Below are 22,155 nucleotides of genomic sequence, written 5' to 3' on the forward strand. Positions count from 1 at the left end.
TCAGGCGGAGGTCGATAAATATAACTTGTAATTTTCATATGTACTTAATTTCGCTTGTTATAGGACTGGTATTTCCAAAGGAATTCGAAAGTCTGGAACAGAAGAAAAGAATTATTTATAAGAATGATAAATTTCATAAATATCATAAGATTAATTAGAAATAAATGTAGTAAATTTTAAAAATTTTTAATCAAGCTTTTTTTTTCTTTACTCTTCATTAAAATATGAAGAGCTGTCAAGAAGCTTCAGGAGTACTGTACAACAATATATTCGAGAAGTAATGGTAATCGGAAGTGGAAATTTAAAATCTCCAAAGAAGTTTTAGAAAATTTCAAATCGATTTTTTTATACTAAAATCAATAACATCAAAACGTACAACTTTTTAACACTTCATGCAATCCTTCCCCACAATGAATTAAAGCCCAAACCTTTTGACATCATAAGATAACTATTGACGCACAAAAATATATAGTGGGTGAAATAACTGGTATTTATCATTAAAACCATATGTAAACTTCAAGATTACATCACGTTTTCCTGTAGTTTCGGAATACTTGGTTATTTCCCCTATAGTTTCCGTACCGTTCACGGTAGCTCAGTCGGTAGAGTGCTCGCTCCGTGATCGGGAGGTCATGAGTTCGAATCTCGGCCGCGACTGACCTAAGTCGATAAAAAATAGGTAGCAACTGTTCCTTCACCAGGCGCTCGGCACTTTGAAGTGAAAGTTGCGGGTCCTTCGGATGAGACCTGAAAAACCGAGGCCCCGTGTCACGGCAGGCGTTGGCACGATAAAGATCTCTCACTGCTCAATGGCCCTGAGTGCCGAGTAAAGGTCAAAATTTGAAGCCCTTCACCGGTATATGGTGACGTCTCTATATGAGTGAAAAATTCTCGAATGGGACGTTAAACAACATATATCAATCAACCTATAGTTTCCGTGCCATGAAAAGTAGTGGGTCCCATTTCATTAGGCAATTTGTGCCAGGGAAATCAGTTGATTCGCGGGTTTTCCGAAGATTCCCCACGTTTCCTTGGTTGGGAAATTTAGTTGTCTGTTTTAGCAGACTTTTGTTTTTTTCCGGTTGCACGTTGATGATCGCACGTGGTTCCGATTATGACGAACGCCATGTTGTCTCCTGAGAAAAACGCACTTATTCCTGCAGAAAAAGCTGAGGACAAAACGGGTGATACCAGAAAAAGAAAAGTTGAAACCACTGGTAGTAAAAAACCAAGCAAATCCGCCAAACCAGACTCAGTGTCGAGTCAGCATTCAGTGGCTTTGTCAATGAAGACAGAGGCTCAGATGTTCGCAGATCTAATGTATCGCCAGGCCCGAGTGGCTCTGACCCATCTATCACGGACGTGCTTAACGTTCTAAAGTCGATCCAGAAAAGTCAGTGTAAATCGGATCAGAACTTTAATAACTTAAGTCATCGTGTTGATGAACTTTTCAGAGTGGCGGAAGATTACAACGATTTTGGCGATCATGGCCTTATTCCGGACAGTGACGTGGTCACTGTTAATGACGATATTGCCGCCGATCATGACACATGTCATACTGCTGATACTAGTACTGTTAATAAAGACTCTGCGATATCGTCAGGTGCTGACAATATATTTAAATCGGCGGGAGAAAATCTCAAAATCAGTGAAGTATGTGACACTTCTGTAAATTCAGAGTTAGCTTTGTGTGTTAATGACTAGTTTAGACAAGGGATAGAAGATGATAGATACACTGAACTTACGAAAGACTCGGTGAATGCAAGACCAGATAATTGTGAAAGTCTAGTTACAGTAAAAACAAACCAGTAAGTATGGGGATTCCTACAACCCCATACTCGTACAGTTGACAAGAAACTACAAAATGTGGAGTCTTCTGTGGTTAAAGCAGCTACCACTATGGTAAAAGTTTGTGACAAAATTGCTTAGCTCGATGACCCATGTGTTTTTGGCTTGATGGATAAAAGCATGGACGCTTTAGTTTTGCTGGGCCAGTCTAAATTATCAAATCAACATGATTCGTAGGGAACTTATGAAAACAATCATGAAAGGGGAGTATTCCCATTTGTGTTCACATAATGTGAAATATACATCCTATCTTTTTGGGGATGATGTCCCTAAAACTGTGAAAGAAATAGGTGACTGTAGTCTCATCAGTAACAAACTAAGCAGTTTTCCTATGCAGCAAAGGTCTGACAAAGGTTTCTCTAACAAAATTAAATTGGTAAGACCCATTTTTCAAATTCGGTCCATACAAGGACAGGCCAAAGGTTACTCAGGATACAATAGCCCAAAAAACTTCAAAGGTCGTCGAGGGAGCTTTCGACCCAACATCAGCAAGTAGACTTTCAGGTAAGTCAAAAAATTTATTCAAGAAAATCGAATTTTTGTAGCTGGAAGGTTGAAACAATTTATTTCTGAATGGGAAAAACTCACTTTTGATAAAAGCATTCTTGATATTGTCCAACATTGTCATTTAGAGTATGAAAATGACTCTATAATAGTCCAAACTTCTCTTCCTCATCAAATAAAGTTTAATGAGAAAGAATGTTCATACATTAAGAAAGAGATTAGCAAACTTATGGAAATGGAGGTTATTAAAGAAATTAAAACACACAGTGTTGGATTTGCTTCGACTATTTTTCTTAGACCGGAACGCTATGGGGAATTTAGAATGATTTTGAATTTGAAAGAGTTGAATCAGTTTATTAAGTACCATCATTTTAAGATGGACAGATTTATATAACCCCTTTTTGCTTTATGGCATCAGTGAATCTTAAGAATGCTTATTACTCCATACCTGTAGCTATGGAACACAAAAATTTCTTGCAGTTTTCCTGGGCAAATAAATTGTTTCTATTCACTTCCTTACCTCAAGGTTTATCTAGTGCTCCTAGATTGTTTACACAAATCATGAAGCCTGTATATGCTACATTACGAAGATTAGGTCATGTGAATGCGGGATACATAGATGACTCTCTTTTGGTAGGAGACACTATACAGGAATGTAGCAAGGGTTCAATTGCAATGATCACATTGGTTGAAAAACTGGGATTTTTTGAGAATTATGAAAAATCAGTCTTAAAACCAACACGAAAAATTGCTTTTCTTGGCAATGCTATCGATTCAGTTAACATGACTGTTACATTAACAGATAAGAGAAAATAAAATAAATAAAATATTCTTAATGAATGGCAGAAATTGCACAACAAACCTGAGGCATTAATCAGAAATGTAGCATCAGTTATTGGTTTGATGATTTTCTGTTTTTCAGCCATTGAATTTGGGCCCATGCATTATAGATCCCTTGAAAAGGAAAAAAAAATGAGGCCCTTAAATGCTCTTATGGAAAGGTTGATTGTACAATGTGTATAAGTGATGAAATGAAAGACAACTTGTTATGGTGGATAAAAATGTTCACCTAGCTTGTAGACATATACGTCATTGGTCTATAAATGTTGAAGTTTAGGAACAGTCTTATCACATCAATGCTTTAGAACTTCTTGCGTGTTTTTATGCACCGAAATCTTTTTTCAAAGACCAACATCATGAGTCAATCAAAGTTATGTTGGATAATGTCACTGCTGTTATTTACATAAATAATATGGGCGGTGTTCACTCCCATTTATGAAATAAAATAGCAAGTCAGATCTGGTCTTGATACATTGACAGGAACATCTGGATATTGGCCGCTCACATACCTCGAGTAGATAATGTTGTTACAGATCGTAAATCTAGAGCGTTTGAAAATCAAACTGAATGGAAACTAAATACTGATGTGTTTAATAATGTTACTATTTTATTTGGAATGCCAAACATTGATTTGTTTCCAAATAGACTTAATGCAAGAGTCGATACTTATTGTTCTTGGAAGTCTGACCCCAATGCAAGTTTAGTTGTTGCATTTACTGTTGATTGGAGCAAATATTTAAGTTTCATTTTTCCTCCTTTTAGCTTGGTAGGGAGGTATTTGCAAGAAGATCATGGAAGAAAGAACAGAATGCATTATGGTGGTGCCAGTCTGGACGACTCGTTTGTGGTACAATAAAGTTCTGGAACTGCTGATAGAACACCCATGAATCTTGCCTCAACTCGAGGATCTACTCATCTTGTACATTCCAAAGAACGTCATCCATACAGAAAATCCATTGTGATGATGGCATGTCGATTGTCGGGAGACATTTCAAAAACTCGGACTTTTCGTCTGACGCTACAAATATCCCCATGGCGTCTTGGAGAGGCAGTGCAAAGAAACAGTGCAAGATTTTACACAGAAGATGGGTTTCTTTCTGTTGTGAAAGGAAAATTAATCAATTTCAAATGTCTTTAAATCAGGTTATAAAATTTTTGACTATGATGTACCATAATAACTGAGGTTATAGTGCTCTCAATACAGCCAGAGCATCGTCTGCATTATGTTTTGTTATTGATGTACTCACCCTGTTATTATTCGCTTTTTGAAAGGGGTCTTTAATTTGAGGCCTCCTGCTCCTAGACATGATTTTGTGTGGGATGTTATGATTGTTTTACGTTTCCTTAGAAAAATGTCACCTCAGTCATTCTACAAAAACATGACCAATTAAGAATTTTTTATGTCGCTTGCAAATTTACCGTTGTAATATCTTAATTATAAATTTAAAGGTCGATTTCAACTCTAAGACTTAAAATACACACATGGTTTTGTAAATACTCACCGATATATATGCAGTTAAAGTTTTGATATGAACATATTGTAATGTTGAAAAACGTATTCCACTGCAAATCTTAATGTCGCTTCATTTATACACAAATTTCAAGATGAAATTTTCAGCCGTAAAATCGTTCCGACTAGAGTGCAATGAATGTTAAAAATGTCTTTTATCCTATATAAAAAGCAATCAAACCACTTCTTGCAAAGAAATGCAAAGATCTCCTTTCATGCGAATTTACAAGCATGTCGCTTAAAATCGATTAACTTCCGTAACGATTTTGTTTTGAATTTCACGCATAGAATGCAGACTTCAAAAAGAACTGAAACTTATCTGAAAGTGACCACGGAACCTTATATCATCGATTCTAGCTAGTTGCGAGTCAGCTATTTTACACGATTACATTTTCGACATAACAAAATGAATTAGACAAAAACAGTTGTCTCTCTTAAAAATTTAACTTCCGTAACGGTAATTCAGGAAAGTTTTTGCATTTAAGGTATAAAATTTTTGATTATTTTGGGAGCGAAATGCTTCATACTTTTGTTTAATATCCTAAAACAAACTTTGATTTTAACTATTGAAGAGAATTTTAACTTTTATTGCTGGGAATTAACTTCCGTAACGATTAACTTCCGTAACGATATTTTTCCCGAAAATTTAATTTAAATTCGGATTCATGCGAGACTTCATGAATCATACTTTAGCGTTCTTTACTGAACATCAGAAACGAAAAATTGGTCAAATTCAGCTTTATTTAAAAAAAATAATAAGGCTTTATCAAGCATTAACCTCCGTAACATTACCTTAAAATCAATGGTATCTTGAAATTGTTGTAAAAAGTTAACGATGCCAGATTTGTGGACAATTTTTTGTTTTCAAGTTCACTGATAGGTCCTTTAGAGAATTATGATGTTCATTTTGCTATTTGAAGCAATTATTTTTTTCATGTTTTTTACTCTAAATTGGTCCATTTATCGTAGAATGACTGACCTGTGAAATATTTCAGTTTGAAAGATCCTACTTGTAAACTCTGTATGCTTATCTGTTTAATTTGTGCTGCTAGAATAAAGACTGTTCATGCCTTAAAATTGAGTTGTATGCAGAAGAAATCTTCATTTGTATTTAAATTTGACACTTTGTTAAAGACTTCTAGACCAGGGTTTCGAAGGCCAAATATTGTTCTTAAAGCCTATCCAGCAGACAGGAGACTATATATTTGTACTGTTCTTGTTGAATATTTGAAAAGAACTTCCCATTTGCGTATCATTAATGATGATGCTTTATTAATTTCATATGTAAGGCCTCATAATGCTGCATTTAAAGACACATTGTCGTTTGAGATGTACTGTTGCGTTCTGACATTGATACCAGTGTGTTTTCTCCGCACAGTGTTCGTGCGGCAAGTTTCAAAGGCGTATTTAAAATCTGTGCCTGTTCATGAAATTTTGAGTAAGGTTGGATGGACCAATGAGAGAACTTTTGCAAAGTTGTATAATAAACCAATTGTATCAGCTAATAGAGATTTATTTTCTGAATGGTGTTACGACTGAATAAATTGTGGGTGTTCGAAGAAAAAAAAAAGTTTTGATTCTTTAAAATCCCACGTGGTCTTGTAATTGATATTTACGAAATAGAATTAAAAAAATAAACGATACTTACTTGATTAACGTGAAGATTGACTGAGATTCTAAGAGGAAATAGAATCAGTGAAGAGATCATGTGTCATCCATCCACCCTGTATATGAAAGGAAAGTAATTACACGAAAGAGTGGTTAAATTTCATTTACACTGGTGTATGATGTATACATGTGTGTAAATGATGTAACAAAAAAAATTGCGCTTTAAATCCTGAATCCGCACATGCGCAGTACAATCTCACGTGATCCCTCCATTGATTCTATATCCTTATAGAATCTCAAACTTCACAATAACCAAGGTAACTCTCGTTTAATTTTTTAATTTTAGAACATTAATTGTAGACATATGTAAAATAAAAAAAAAGTTATATGAAGCCTTCTTAAAAATATAATTGTATTCCCTCTCTCGACCGATTGGCCAAAAATTGCCCGATTCAAAACTTTTTAACCTCCAGGAAACGATATATTTTTTTGTTCTTATTAGCTACACTGGTCAGAGACCAGAAGAGCTTATGCGATAGTAAGGTGTCCGTCCGTCTGTCTGTAAACATTTTTTTTTTTCAAAATGCTACTTCTCCTACAGTTCTCTAAGTCGGGCCATTTTTACCCAGTCGGTCGGGAGAGGGCAAACAAACATTTTTTTTAAAGATGGCCTAATTAGTAAAACATGGGATTTTTATCAGCATATAAAATGTACGTCAAATGAAGTCATGGTTACTTAAAGATATATTCTAAAAGATACATAGTAGCTTTTTATCTTTGTTTTCAAAATGGCGAATTTAATTTTTTTTTTCAGTTCTTATTAGGGTTCATTTAAAATCAAAGTAGATAGTAGATGAATATTTCAGTTTTTGATTTTTTGTATCTGTTTCAATGACAAGCAAAATACAGCAAAAAAGGTTTGATTGCTTTATGTTTTGGTGTCAAACTATAATGATGAGCAAGGTTTCATTTGTGACCACGCATGTCAAAAAATATTTCAGTGGTTGCAAAGAATTGCTCTTAAACTATTTACCACACTTTGATTTTAGAAGAGAAGCAAAATATAAAGCGGAGGATTGTACTGATTACCAAGAATATGAATGAAAAACAATAATCCATGTGCTTGATTGACAATTGTCAGCAAAAGAATTGATAATACTGCTGACAATCCATCTGAAAAAAGTTGTTTAAAACAAAGGTGCACAATTCAGCACAACTTGGGGAAACTTAACAAGTAATGACTATTTATCATACCGCACTAAAATTACAGTGTAAAAGAAACATATCAACGAATTTCATTATTCGTCTAAGGGGGACGAGAGTTATCGAAATGGTTGCTATTAACAACGTTTTTTAATTATAGAAAAAAATCCCACTTTTTAGAAAATCTTTTATTAATTAGATCGTAAATTAAACATGACTTTCAAGTTTCCTTCGTGTATTTCCATTTGAATGCGAACAATGGCTTTAGTTCATAGGTTTTTGGTAGCAAATGCTGCAAAACTAGGAACACAAGACCGATTGCGACGAAGCCAGATATGACCAAGGGCTTTTCAAAAACATTTAAATTTCTGATTTAGCAATATCTCATTCAACAAACAAATGCATGCATAATTCATATACATATACTTCTTGTTAACAAATTCCCCATACCCTACAATCTCACAGCAAGCCTGAATGCAAGAAATATGCACACAATGCACATCAATGTATGTAAAAGTTGAAGCTACAGTGTAACGAGCTGTGATAAATCTTATAAATCCTAAGCCTGTTAACAATCCCAGAAGTCTGCCGAGACTGTAAGCTCTACTCGTTTGTACTTCTAACAAAGGAAAGATAAAAGAAGCACTTGGACTTGAACAGCAATAAATAGAATAATGATCCTTAGGTAAGTTTCTTTTTGTGGCAAGATTTATTGCAATCAATCTAAAACTGTAGAAGAAGCCTTTTGCAGATTGTACAGAAATCTCCATTTTAGTAGCTATGGCAACATTATTCAACAAAATCAAAAACAATAAAGACAGTTATGTATCTAGTGTGTCATGTTATATTGAAATCAGACCAAAACTGTAGAAGGAGTAGCATTTTGAAAGTATTTCAAGAAAAATTCAATTTTAGTAACCATGGCAAAACCATTCATCGCAATCAAAAACTGATACATACAATTATGTATCTTAGAGTAGTCTACTTGTATGCCAAGTTATACTGAAGTCATACCAAAACTGTACGAGGATTTGGGTTTTGAAAGTATTTTACAGAATTTTCCATTTTTAGTATCCGTGGCAACACTGTTAATCAAAATGAAAACCCGATTTACATAATTATATATCTAAGTGTAGTCTACTTAGAGACAAGTTATATTAAAGTTAGATAAAAACTGAAGGATGATTAGCGTTTTGAAAGTTTTTCAAAGAAATTTCTAGTTTTTGTTACCATGGCAACACAGTGAAATTTATATTGAAAAAATCAGACCAAAACTGTAGGAGGAGTAGCGTTTTGAATGTATTTTCCCGAAATTTCAATTTTTAGTAACCATAACAACACCGTTCATTGAAATCAAAAACCGATACACAGAATTATGTATTTTATGTGTAGTCTACTTAAGTGCCAAGTTATATTGAAATCGATCCAAAACTGTAGGAGAAGCGTTTTGAAAAATTGTTTACAGACGGACGGACAGACAGAGGGTCACCTTATTATCGCATAAGCTCTTTGGTCTCTGACCAGTAGAGCTAAAAATCGTGAGCAGGGCAAAAACACGGACCCATGGAAACACCAGAGTTGGGATCAGGTGCCTTGGAGGAGTAAGCATCTTCTGTCGATCGGTACACTGACCGTGAGCCCTTTGTATTGATCAGGTATACGGAGTACTTCGTGGTCAAATTTCGTATAAAAGCAATGACCTAACAAATGGTATGAAACATGTTAAAGAGTGTAGGACCAAATGATACTTGTAGGTTGTATTACAAACAAGGTCCTAATGCATAATTTGCGATAGGCAGACTTTAAACGGGGTTGTTAAAATCCTTGTAACATCAACTTGTCAGTAGTTTACATCGGTCCAAAAAATCGATTGTACTCAGAGTATGCTCTTGCCAATCTCATCAGTTGGGAGACACAAATACCACATGCAAGTGATGTTGGAATATTACTACATAAATTAAACAAGTTGGAAAAGCTGGTCATTCTGTTTTTATACAGTTTTGTTATTTGTAAATCATTTTCGTCTTTAGTCAGTTAAAAATCCAAATATAAAACAGATGTGGCAGACCCTGTGGTATCTTTTATTTTCAGTTCAGTTGGATACATATAATCGACATATCATAATGTAATAACTATTGTTTATTGGGAATTGTCGGTTTTATATCTAAATGTTGAGTTGAAGGGCACAGGGTTTTCTTCTCATGTAGAAATTTTTTAATAAATTCATAGAATTATAAAACCTGATCAGCTAATGAAGGACAATTAGTGTCATGGGAATTCCATTCGATTGTAATTGGATGACCTGGTCTCTTAATACTACTTAGATATCGTGAAGGAGGAACTCCAGCATCATTTTTAATATCAACTTTTGAGTACTCGTAGTTAGAAAAAATTTTTTAAAAAAATGTTGAAATAATTTAAATAGAAATGTTTTTGGGACATCTTCAAAGTAATTTAAACATGGATCAATCACTAGATATGAAAAATTAAGTATTCCATTTTCATTGAGAAACAAGAGGACACCGCTTCAGTAGTATTTCAGCCATATATCGGCGAATCGCTATTTGACCTGTTTTCCAGTTTTCAAAGTAAATAACTAATAAATAAAGAGAATTCTGCATGTCCATAATCTAATTTTACTTTTTATCAAGATCTTTCAAAACAAACAGAAACAAACTACGCACATTTGCTTCAAAACTCAAATTCATCTTCCATATAGCTTTGAAAAAAAGTTATAATGTTTTTTCGCAGAGATAGGGTTTTTGCTTGACACAGTCGTGATCAATCCAGCCTCTCCTGGGGAAATGGATTGCAAGACAGTGCTCATTGTTTCGATAGTTATTTGGCTCTCCTTCCTCCCAGTTAGTATATTCCAAATAGTTCCTGCTCCCATTCCAGAAAAATGAGCCTTCACTACCTAAATCAGTTCCCCCTGTCCAAATGGAACATTCCCACGTAATCGTTTTCGTACATTGCGCTACAACCAAGAAAGAGAGACATGAACGTCCTGGTATTAACAAGTCTGTGAGCCAGTGCTCACTAATAATACCCCCGCTCTGATGTGAATACACAAGTTCAGTTATGGACGGACACAGTGTTAATCAGGAAATTGAAATCGGATTTGTACAAAAACGAATTCCAACATATAACATGCCTAAATAAAGGTTGTGCTAAAATTTCAAGCATCTGCGATGAGTAGTTGCTGAGAAAACTGCGACCAAAATTTGTTATTTAAGGTACGGACAGACACACGGATAAACAGGAAGTAGACATCAGATTCGAACAAAAATGAATCCCACCATATGGCATGCCTAAACAAAAGGTGTGCTAAAATTTCAAGCATCTGCTATGTATGAGTAGTTGCTGAGAAAACTGCGACCAAAATTTGTTATGTAAGGTACGGACAGACAAACGGATAAGCAGGAAGTTGACATTAGATTTGAACAAAAATGAATCCCACCATATGACATGCCTAAACAAAAGGTGTGCTAAAATTTCAAGCATCTGCTATGAGTAGTTGCCGAGAAAGCTGCGACCAAAATTTGTTATGTTCACTACGGACAGCGGCACGGATCAACAGGAAGTTGACATCGGATTCGTACAAAAATTAATCCAACCATATGGCATGCCTAAAGAAAGAGGGAGCTAAAATTTCAAGCATCTGCGATGAGTGTTCGTAGTTGCTGAGAAAACTGCGACCAAAATTTGTTATGTATGTTACAGACACACGCACGGATAAACAGGAAGTTGACATCGGAATTGTAAAACAAAATGAATCCCACCATATGGCATGCCTAAACAAAGAATGTGTTAAAATTTCAAGCATCTGCAATGAGTAGTTGCTGAGAAAACTGCGACCAAAATTTTTCACGGACAGACAGACAGCTAGAAACACAGATGGACCGACAGACACACAAGGGTAAAACAGTATACCCCCCTCCGAAGGAGAGGGGGTATAACAAGACAAAGTGACCGGCGCTGTATTACAAAGTGTTCCAAGGAACGCATGTGTAGCCTGTTTAAAAGCATCATTAAAGAATAAAATAAATCTAAGGCTTTTTTACTTGCATTATAGCAGGGAAAAAAATCCGCAGGACCGTAGCACGCAAAGGGGGTGGGGGGCACTTTTGTGAGAATAGTTTTTTTTTTCGTTCAAAATTTTCATTTAGAAACGCTTCCCCCCTCCCCAGTTTATGTTGCTGTACTGTCGACTACTGGCAAAGTACACATTAAAAAATATACCAAAAAGTAGAAGAAAGACTCTCCCCAGGAAGTAGGATTTTTTGAAGTTTTACCGGTTTAGTTTTCTTTTTTATGGCTGCTTGTTAATTTCCTTTGAGGTTGGCCCCTACCCGCATTTGAAAAACGTTGACCTTAATCCATTAAGAGCAAGACCGACAGAAGAGCATTTATCATTTACAATCTGACAGTGAAATAGAATTATGATTCCCAAACCCTTAAAGCTTAAGTGTTCATTGTTTCTTTGTTGTTTAACGTCCCTCTCGAGACCTTTTTCACTCATATGGAGACGCCACTTGCCGGTGGAGGGCTACAAATTCTGACCTATAATCGGCACTCAGGGCCACTGAGCAGTGAGAGATCTTTTTCGTGTCAGCACCTTCTGCGACACGGGACCTCGGTTTATACGGTCTCATCAGAAGGACCGGTCTGGCAGTGGGATTCGAACCCGCGACGTATAAGGATCAACTCCTTACTCTGCGACTCTAGAGCAGACGCTGTAACCGCTGCGCCACGCGGGCGACAAAGCTAAAGTGAATAATGAAATTAAAATAATTAGAATTATCTATTTTTCATTTCATAATAAAGGGTTCTATTCAACCATCCACAAAAAGAGATTTCTTTTCTACAATTGACAACGATCCTTTCGGTATACCGTTACCGATGTATAGATCATAGTATTTAAAGGATCAGTGCACTTAAGCAATGAGAGTTGGGTCCCGTTGCTTTGAGAAAAATCAATTTCCGAAGTTCCTTAATTTTTTGTATCAGAGTTATTAAACAATGTCTTAAGAGCAGGGTTTGATATATTATATCACATGAAAGTATTAAATAATGCCGAGCGACAGTGGCGTTTGCGATGGGGGTCTAGCGATTTTGTCACATTTCTATTGAAAATCATATGCATACCAGTTTTCAAAGACATTGTTTACATCGAGCCGCAACTTGTCCATTCGTCTCATTTGCACAGAATGTGTATTTTGACTTAAAACTTATACATATTCAAAGGACAATGTTGGACAATTTGCGGCTCATATGTAAGTTTTTGAAAAAGTATCCAAACTACTGTCGAGTTAGCTACTAAATTAACAGGTCCCCGAGTGTCAACTAATATTGACCCTATTGATATTATAATCACTTTACTCACGTGACATTCCACTGTTCGATACGCTTTCATTGTGTCTGTCATTGGAAGTTCCTTAATTGTGTCTATCGACTTCCAACTTAAAGATATTGAAGATTTTTGCGAAAATTTTATTAAGGTTCTTCAGATTATATATTCTTCTTTTACTATACTATTTTTTCGTTAGGGGTATTTTGAAGGAAATTCTGGTATTGTCAGTGCAAATCAGGTGCACGATTACTAGGTATAGCTGTGCTCTTGTCGCCTCTGTATTATGGTCTGCAGGCATCTGTAGATACATTCCAGGCCTAAACACTAGAATCTTATTATTTGTGCAACACGAAACTCCACAATCTCTCTCTTCTCCATTTAAATTCGTAATGTAGAATCTGAATACGGAAAAATCATGTGCTAATGTTTACATTCCACTTCCATGCAATTTAAATGTCTCCGCCTATTTCCGGATACATTAAATTCTAGTTCAAATTTCCAGAATTTAAGGCTTACACATGTTCTTTTCAATGACTTTGTCTTTAATTATAGAAATATGTTTGATAAAAAATTAAAGGCATAAATGCATGCACAATAATCATAGATTAATTTAGCGATTTATTGTAATTCAAATCTTAAAATGGATAGCCGAAAAGTTTCAAATGACATACTTAAGTGCACTCATTCTTTCATTTTGTGTGGTAACTGTATAGCATAGTTTCAAAGTACAGTGCCATAAGCTCAAAATGTAATTTGTAAAGCCCTGCCTCTCAAAATCAGGAAGACAAATTAACCATCCGAATTATTTTTGCAAAATAGGTCAAAGTCAACGTTAAGTGGACTGTAACGCTGGTATTTTGCGTAATGTTTTGATGGCAAACAGTTCACATGCTAGGCAGCATAGATTTACTATTAGGTGTCAAGGATATATTGTATATCGAGAAAATGAGCTATTTTGAAAAGTAGGTCAAAGGTCACCTTAAGAGGTCATGAGGTCGGTAATAGTGTTTTACAAAAGCCAGAGTGCCAAGCAATACGTGTGCAAAATGTTGATTCTATTCAAATCTATTCCTCTCACAACTCTTAAGATAAATGGTATGACAAACGGTCGGACAGACAGGTCTTGGCCGGGTAAAATGTTCCCTAAGTGTCGCTTTGCTCTGCAGCCGACGACAACAATCAGGGGACGAAATCAAGACGGCTTAGTGTAAATAGACCTGAAAAAAGACAATTTTTGAATATATATTTTCACCGGTTCCTGGAGATCATTTTTTCTCATGCATAATCATAACTTAAAAGTATAGAAGATGCCTAAGCTACTTAACTGTCACCTGAATATGCATGATACTTTTTATGCCGTATTTATTCTTTAACAAAGATAGGGATATACTTAAAATCCTGAATTACTTGTCATTTTTATGATACAGCTGACCAAAAGGGATATTAACATGATAATTAAAAATATTTGTTACCTTAAAGTAATTAAATGTACATTAGAAAATTAAGACAAAGTACATATATTGCAAAAACTAAATTATACGGATGAAAATCTCAAATTACGGACAGAAACCATTTAAATAGCTTAAAATTTCAGAATATGGTAAACACCTCTGAAACCCCCGTACACCATATCCTTCATTTGACCCGGATAATTAATATCGTCTTCATTTGCAACTGACAAACTTGAACCATCTTTTCACCGAAATGCGCGGTGGTAAATTTGATTTGTCCAGCGGTTCTGCAGAAATAAAAATGTGACAAGTTACATGTAAAAGGCATACATGTACAAACAACGAACAACAGTTTTAACAAAAGCTCACTCAAGGCTTTTATTCGGACGAATTAATTCATAGTGTATAAAATCTTCTGGTCAGCTGCTTCTCTTAGTTATGTAATGTGAGAAGATTGTAACACCCTCCTACCCCTTTCTCCTAAGATTGAATGTATGTTGTTTAATTTCCCATTCATTCATGTAGAGACTTCACCGTATGTCGTTGAAGGGTTTTAAATTTAGCCTTATATTCGGCACTCAGTGAGGGTTCCTTCTCCTGCCACGGGACTATCGTGCTATTTTTAAGTTTTCATTCGAAACACCAGTGACTTTCACTTCTAGTGCCGGAAGGAACAGTCAATACCTATGTTTACGTCTTAGTTTGACGCAGCGCGGCGAACCCAGGCCTCCCGATCACGAAGCGAGCGCCCTACCACTAGGCTACCATGACGGGTCCTTTATTAAAAGGAAAAATACTATAATTAACTGTGATTATCTATATTATTTAAGTTTTAAACTGTTATAATTCTAATCTTAATTTTATTTATTATCTCCTGTGTTTTGATTGGACTAGAACAAATTCAAGAACAAGTTTACACATCGATAAATCTCTCAATCAGAACTACTTTCTTGACCTAGCTTTTATTGTAAAAAATTTAAAAGTTACTTCTAGTCTGTTTTAGGTAAACGATTACAGAAACTTAAATAAATGTCGATGTCATATTATCGTCCTTCCCAATACTAATCAAATCGGCTCAGTTCTCGGTGGCGCTGATAGGAAAGAGAAACGTACCTCAGGCTCTTCCCTTATCGGCTCAGTTCTCGGTGGTGCTGATAGGAAAGAGAAAGTACCTCAGGCTCTTGCCTTATTACATCAAATTCATATTTCTACATCCTATATTCTGTCCGGTCTTTGAACAAACCCGAGCAAATCAAAAGTGTCGTCAGTATGCTGCTCTCGTCTTAGAGCATTTGTTGTTAATGTCAACATGGGCAAGGACGAATTCTTCTGGAGTCTACATGTATTTACGATATTTGTTGACTTAAACAATATTCGAAGAGTTTTTATAAGTTTATTTTATTGAATGTTTTGACAATAAAAGTTGAACTTTATCGATGTTCATCTCGATTACGTTTCATTTCCACATCGCGGCATAAAGTATTCCTACGCTGTACAGAAATAACGGATTGTATGGAGGCTTCAAAGAGAAATAATTTTAGAAATTTGTAATAGGAATTAGGCCATTCCAATTTTTTTTTCTATGTTTAGCGTCCGCGTGCGCCTTGGTTTTTGAACCCAATATCAGAAAAAATCAAACAAATTCAGGAGACCCGAAGTTGATTGTTCTGGTCGATATCTTTGAATTCTATCCTTTCCTGTAATGATCTGTCTACAATTGTTCATACTTGGTATATTTTAAGCATTAAGTACCTTGATTTTGTTAAAGTATAGATATAGAAAGGAGATAAAATTTAATTTGTTGAAATCAAATCATTTGATTGACGTTACTTTTATTATTATGAAGCCTTTTTTTTTGGTCTGTGTGTGTTTTGCGAATAGATAGGTAGGTTTTTGAAAGATGAGTGGACACTAAACATAGAAAAAAACTTGGAATGGCCTTATAAGAACTAAACGCTCTTCTTCCAGAATTTATCGATGTATAAACTCATGCCTTTGTACTCACAAACTTTACATAAGGCGCTTCTCACTTTTATTCAGTTTGTGAGTACAAACGCATGTGTTTACACATCGATAAATTCTGAAAAAGAACGGTTTATCCTATAATAATTCTAATATCTCCAAAATAGGACTCTTCTTCCCTCTTTGACTATGTTTAACTGGCCTTTGTTTATGGTCATGATGAGCATGATCATAAGGGAACTTTATGAGTAATAATTATATTTTAAATCTATTTCATGATAAATATATATTATGGAGATGAATTTTACATTCCTAACCAAGTGACCTTTTTCCCTAAATAACCATTGTACAGGGTTGTAACACAATTTCAGGTCTTAAACAATCTTTGTGCAAAGTATATTGAAATGGCTTTGTTCACTTTTAAGTTAATCCAGGCTCCAGCAAGGTGCATTACAGTGGTTAGCGTATTACGCCCAAAAGTCATAGGAGACTAGTCTTCTTGATTTGATTCGAAACTCAGTGCGGGAAAATGAGACTGGTCCTTTGGAATAGATTTTAAAAACCGAGGTATCTTTTGCATTAGGTATTTGACAAAAGAGATTCGTCACTGCTCAGTGGCTACAAGCCACCATTAGGTGTTTGACAAAAGAGATTCGTCACTGCTCAGTGGCTAGAAGCGATGCCGAGTGCTAATCTAAATTTCCTGCCTTCCACTGGCAATAGGTGGCGTCCAAAAACATGTGGCAAAATTATTAAAAGGAAGCAAACTGCTTGATTTGTTCTGCTTTTTAGGTCACCTGAGTCACTCAGGTGACCTATTGCTATCTCTTTTCGTCCGTCGTCGTGCGTCGTTCGTCGTTCGTAAACTTTTGAACATTTTCAGCTTCTTCTCTGGAACCAGCAAACCAATTTCAACCAATTTTGGCATATAGCATCTATGGGTGAAGGGGAACAAAAATTGTGAAATTCGTGGCCCCTGCCCCCCTGGGGCCTGAGGGGTGGGGCCAAAACCATCAAAATTAATGCAATCTTTAAAAATCTTCTTCTTTACTCCTGGACATCAAGCAGTCAAACTGTTGGCATGATTGTAATAAGCATTGAGCCCTCTACCAAAATTGTGAAATTTATGGCCCCAGGGTCAGGGGTTCTGGTGCTAGGGCGGGGCTATATAGATCATATAGTGAAAGTGCATTATTTCTTTGAAAATCTTCTTCTTTACTCCTGGGTATTATTGAAACAAAATGAATACATAGTTATGATAAGCAAGAGTGACTCTACCACAATTGTGAAATTCATAGCCCCAGGGTCAGGGGTTCTGGTGCTAGGGCGGGGCTATATAGATCATATAGTGAAAGTGCATTATTTCTTAAAAAATCTTCCTCTGTACTCCTGGGTAGTATTGAAACAAAATGAATACATAGTTATGATAAGCAAGAGTGACTCTACCGAAATTGTGAAATTCATGACCCCAGGGTCAGGGGTTCCGGTGCTAGGGTGGGACTATATACATGTAGGTCATATAATGAAAGTGTATTATTTCTTTGAAAATCTTCTTCTCTACTCCTGGGTATTATTTAAACAAATTAAAAACATAGTTATGATAAGCAAGAGTGACTCTACCAAAATTGTGAAATTCATAACCCCAGGGTCAGGGGTTCTGGTGTTAGGGCGGGGCTATATAGATCATATAGTGAAAGTGCATTATTTCTTTGAAAATCTTCTTTTCTACTCCTAGGTATTATTTAAACAAATTAAATACATAGTTATGATAAGCAAGAGTGACTCTACCACAATTGTTAAATTCATGGCCCCAGGGTCAGGGGTTCTGGTGCTAGGGCGGGGCTATATAGATTATATAATGAAAGTGCATTTTTTCTTTGAAAATCTTCTTCTCCACTCCTGGGTATTATTTAAACAAATTAAATACATAGCTATGATAAGCAAGGGTGACTCTACCGAAATAGTGAAATTCATAGCCCCAGGGTCAGGGGTTCTGGTGCTAGGGCGGGGCTATATAGATCATATAGTGAAAGTGTATTATTTCTTTGAAAATCTTCTTCTCTTCTCCTGGGTATTATTTAAACAAATACATAGTTATGATAAGCAAGGATGCCTCTTCCAAAATCGTGAATTTCATGACCCCTGGATCAGAGGTTTTGATATTAGGGCGGGGCTCTATTTATTATATAGTGAAAATGCATTAATGCTTTAAAAATCTTCTCTGCACCTGGGCATATCAGAGGCAAAAAGAGTAAAAGTTTTAATAAGGAAGGGTATTTTTACCAGATTTTTGAACATCAGAACCGCTTGATCAAGTGTTCTGGTCCAGGCCAGGGCTCTATTAATTTGTATTCTATTGAGAGGAGTTGTTCCCCTTTGCCATTTACTTGTGTTAATTAATCACTGTAAATAATGTACTTGAAAGGTTAATAGAATAAGAGAATTATGCAAGAATTTTTATTGTAAAATACAAAAAGTACTTTCATAGTTTTAATGGTCAGGTAGACTTGTAAGTAACAGATAAATAAAAATGAGACAAAAATAACTTGTCTTATTAAATGTTCATCGAAGACCAAGAGAGGCCAATGTAAGAGATTTCAACAAGGAATTAAAAGAGTGCAGAGGCACTGATTATAAGTTTGTTTATATACTGTCTGGTGAGAGTGATAAATGGGGAACAGATTAGAACCTAATTTATGTACTGTTAATGAACACTAGACTAATTATTTTGTTGATCCTGATCACCCTATTTTTCTTGCTTTTGGGCAACAAAGCTTCACCTTTCAGTTCATTTTATACTCTATGGATCCTCTAAATTGTTGTATTATACTCAGGTGACCGTTAAGGCCCCTGGGCCTCTTGTTTAATTGACATGCTCAAACGTATCTTACGGTAGTCAAACACGTACCATAGTCAAACATAATACCATTTGTCAGACAAATCACAAAATAATCAAACATACATCGTGATAGTCAAACATATGACACGATAATCAAACGTACACTATGCTAGTCAAACATATACCACAGTCAAGCATACATTATGATAGTCACGCAATTACATGTATAGCGTACAAAATCAAATGTTTGACAAACTAAGGAAATGCGAAACGTATCTCTACTAGTCAAATATATCATAAAGTCTAAAACAATACCATAACTCTACTTAATTGCACAAAAAAGTTTAATATTTTAAAAAGCAACAAATATTTCATTTTGCGTTAAAATCAGTTCAAAGCGGAATGAAATAACGCAAAATGTAAATAGCGATGTTAATTGACATACATCGACGGTGATTTCTTTATATGGGGAAAGTTCTTTTACACAACTAATAGTCTTTTTAACACGAGTCAGAAACCTATTTGTGTGTGTGTGTGTGTGTTTGCGTTGATGTTCTCTGCATTCATTTCGTCAAACAGGTTGGGGAGAAACGTAAATTCCGCTAAATAGTGGCATCTCACTATTATAGTGATATATCGCTATATTTGCTGCTGTGGATAGCCTCGAATTTATCTGATACCATGCAAGGTGTTTGAAGCGCAAGCCGTGTTGGGTATGAAAATGAACAATAATTGTCATGTTTGCATATTATGAATTTTAATTAATTTTCTACCGTTGTGTTTAATAATGCGAACACTTTCTTTTTTTAACGGAAGTTACATTTTTAACATAGCAACCGGTGATTTCGAGGTTTTCAAGTCTGTTTTAATCTCACTTATTTCTCATATATGTTCACAAATGATGCTTGTTCCAATTAAATTCTCAACTCGTTCTCGGTACGGCAAAAGGAAAAATCAGTATTTTGTTCTCTTCTTATATATTTTTTGTTTTCTGTTGATTCCTAATATCATCTTACATATGCATGCATTCAAAAAGTTTGTTGAGTTGCAATTAAAATCAAAATTGTAAATCAAGACCCCCTTCTAGGTTCGATCTTTAAGGTATTAGCGGTGTAATACCCCATTTCCGGTAAAAGTTACGATGTAAGCCGATGTTTCCCACCTCGGCAATTCTCGGAAAACGGTACGAGTTATCTACCGTCACTAAACGGAAGTTGATAAAGAAGGGAAAAAAATGGCGCGTAAGAGAGACACCAAAGGAAGGTTTCTTGGTGTCGAGAGGAAAAAAACTAACATCGGTCCTTCTGTGTGAAAAAAATCAAAACCAACATATGAAGTTGACCACGATTATTTATCGGGACGAAGTGATCAATACTGTCCGCTTCAAGAAAACATCAATTTGGGGAGAAATGTCGATAGGTTTGGATGGAGGGAGGGACGGTGCCTAGTAGAATTTTATGTCCTATTGTCTAGTTTGAAAACGTGTACGTTCTGCAAACTAGGTCCCGTGCCATTAACTATATATAATATCATTGGTGACATGAAGAAAGGACTGGGGGGTATTTATATGTCAAATGCACGAACCCTGATTGTGAACAAGTGAATGTTGCCCCATACGGGAAAACACATCGCCAGAGGAAAAGGGGCATGCCTTGTTTTGTTGCAAATACAAAGCTTGGTACGGGTAAGTATTTTTATATTGATTTTTTAAAATAAATCAACTAGTGATATTTAGAGTATTTGCATGATATAAATTAAAATTTTGAAATATTGTCAACTATTTTTTTTTTTTTAATGATAGCCATGATTGACATCATTGGAGGGCCAAACAGAGTGAATAATTTTTTATCAACACTAAATATTAAGCCCATTTATCAAAAGAACTTAAAGTCCATGGAACGCCGAGCAGGGCAAAAAATTGAAGAGGTAGCCAAACAGTCTATGGACAGAGCTGCAAAAGAAACATATAAACAAGAAATGAGGTAAGTTAAATATATTTTACACTCATCTATAAAATTATTTTAATGCATTTGAAAATTTATGCATGTGAGTGGTGTGCTACAGTTAGAATGTATTAATGTTTAAAGGGATGTTTCACATGAAGAAATGGCTAAAGCTACCAGGCAGATGGGAGAAGTCATCAATGACTTGGGCGTTGGGCTCATGCCTGATGCATCACCATCCTTATGGTTTGTTGATTCAGAGCTTTTATTTGTTTGATGCTAATTTATATATGTCTAGATTGTTTCAAAGAACTTGTAAACAAAATAATTTTTACAAATTTGTCATTTTCGAACATTGTTTTTATGTAAGATTAGTGTTTCCCATTAATCATTGACATTTGCACATACCGCATTGTGCTTTTTATTCATGCTAAATAATGCTGTTGAAATCTGAAATGTGATAAATAATGTTGTAGTTCAAGAATTGCCTCATTTCCTCATGAGCCTGATGAATCCAACACAGATAACCAGGACCAGATTGCCAATAGTGAATTGAACAGAGAGAGTAGTTCTTTATTCAAATTTCAGTCCACTGCTGCATCTCTTGCTTGGTAAATAACTAAATATAAATTTAACAGTGTAGTGCAACAATGAATTAATTGTTGTATTGTTCATCAATTTTGTCAGAGATATCCGAATTTTATAATAATTTTTCTCATACCATGATATTGTTATTGAATTTTGTGTACTTAGTTTATATATATAAGTATGAGAAAAAACTTATTCTTTCAATTCAATATTTATAGTTTCCCATTAGCTTTATTTTGCAGTGTTTGGAAAAAAAATTACAGCACACCATTAAATCAGCAGAAAGTCTACAAGGCATTGAAGAAAACAGGTAGTCGACAAGTGAAGAACCAGTATGTGAAAAGAAATATTGCATCAATCTTTCCTTGTCGCACAAGAAGTGGCACGTCTCTGGCAGTTGATACAGCCTGGCATAAGCGTGGATTTGATAGTCTTACATGTCATAATAATAACGTATTTCTTAAATATAATGAAAATAAATAAAAAATGAATATTCTAAAAATTAA

At 35.3% G+C, this 22,155-nt stretch overlaps 1 pseudogene; it reads left to right on the forward strand.

The window, feature by feature from the left end:
- The first annotated feature begins 1,114 nt into the window (after window positions 1-1,114).
- Window positions 1,115-21,338, forward strand: LOC133180205 (uncharacterized; annotated as a pseudogene).
- Window positions 21,339-22,155: the final 817 nt, after the last annotated feature.

Source organism: Saccostrea echinata, unplaced genomic scaffold (genome assembly GCF_033153115.1).
Source record: "Saccostrea echinata isolate AGI-Se365-2 ecotype Australia unplaced genomic scaffold, CSIRO_AGI_Sech_v1 ptg000006l, whole genome shotgun sequence".
Classification (NCBI taxonomy): Eukaryota; Metazoa; Mollusca; class Bivalvia; order Ostreida; family Ostreidae; genus Saccostrea; species Saccostrea echinata.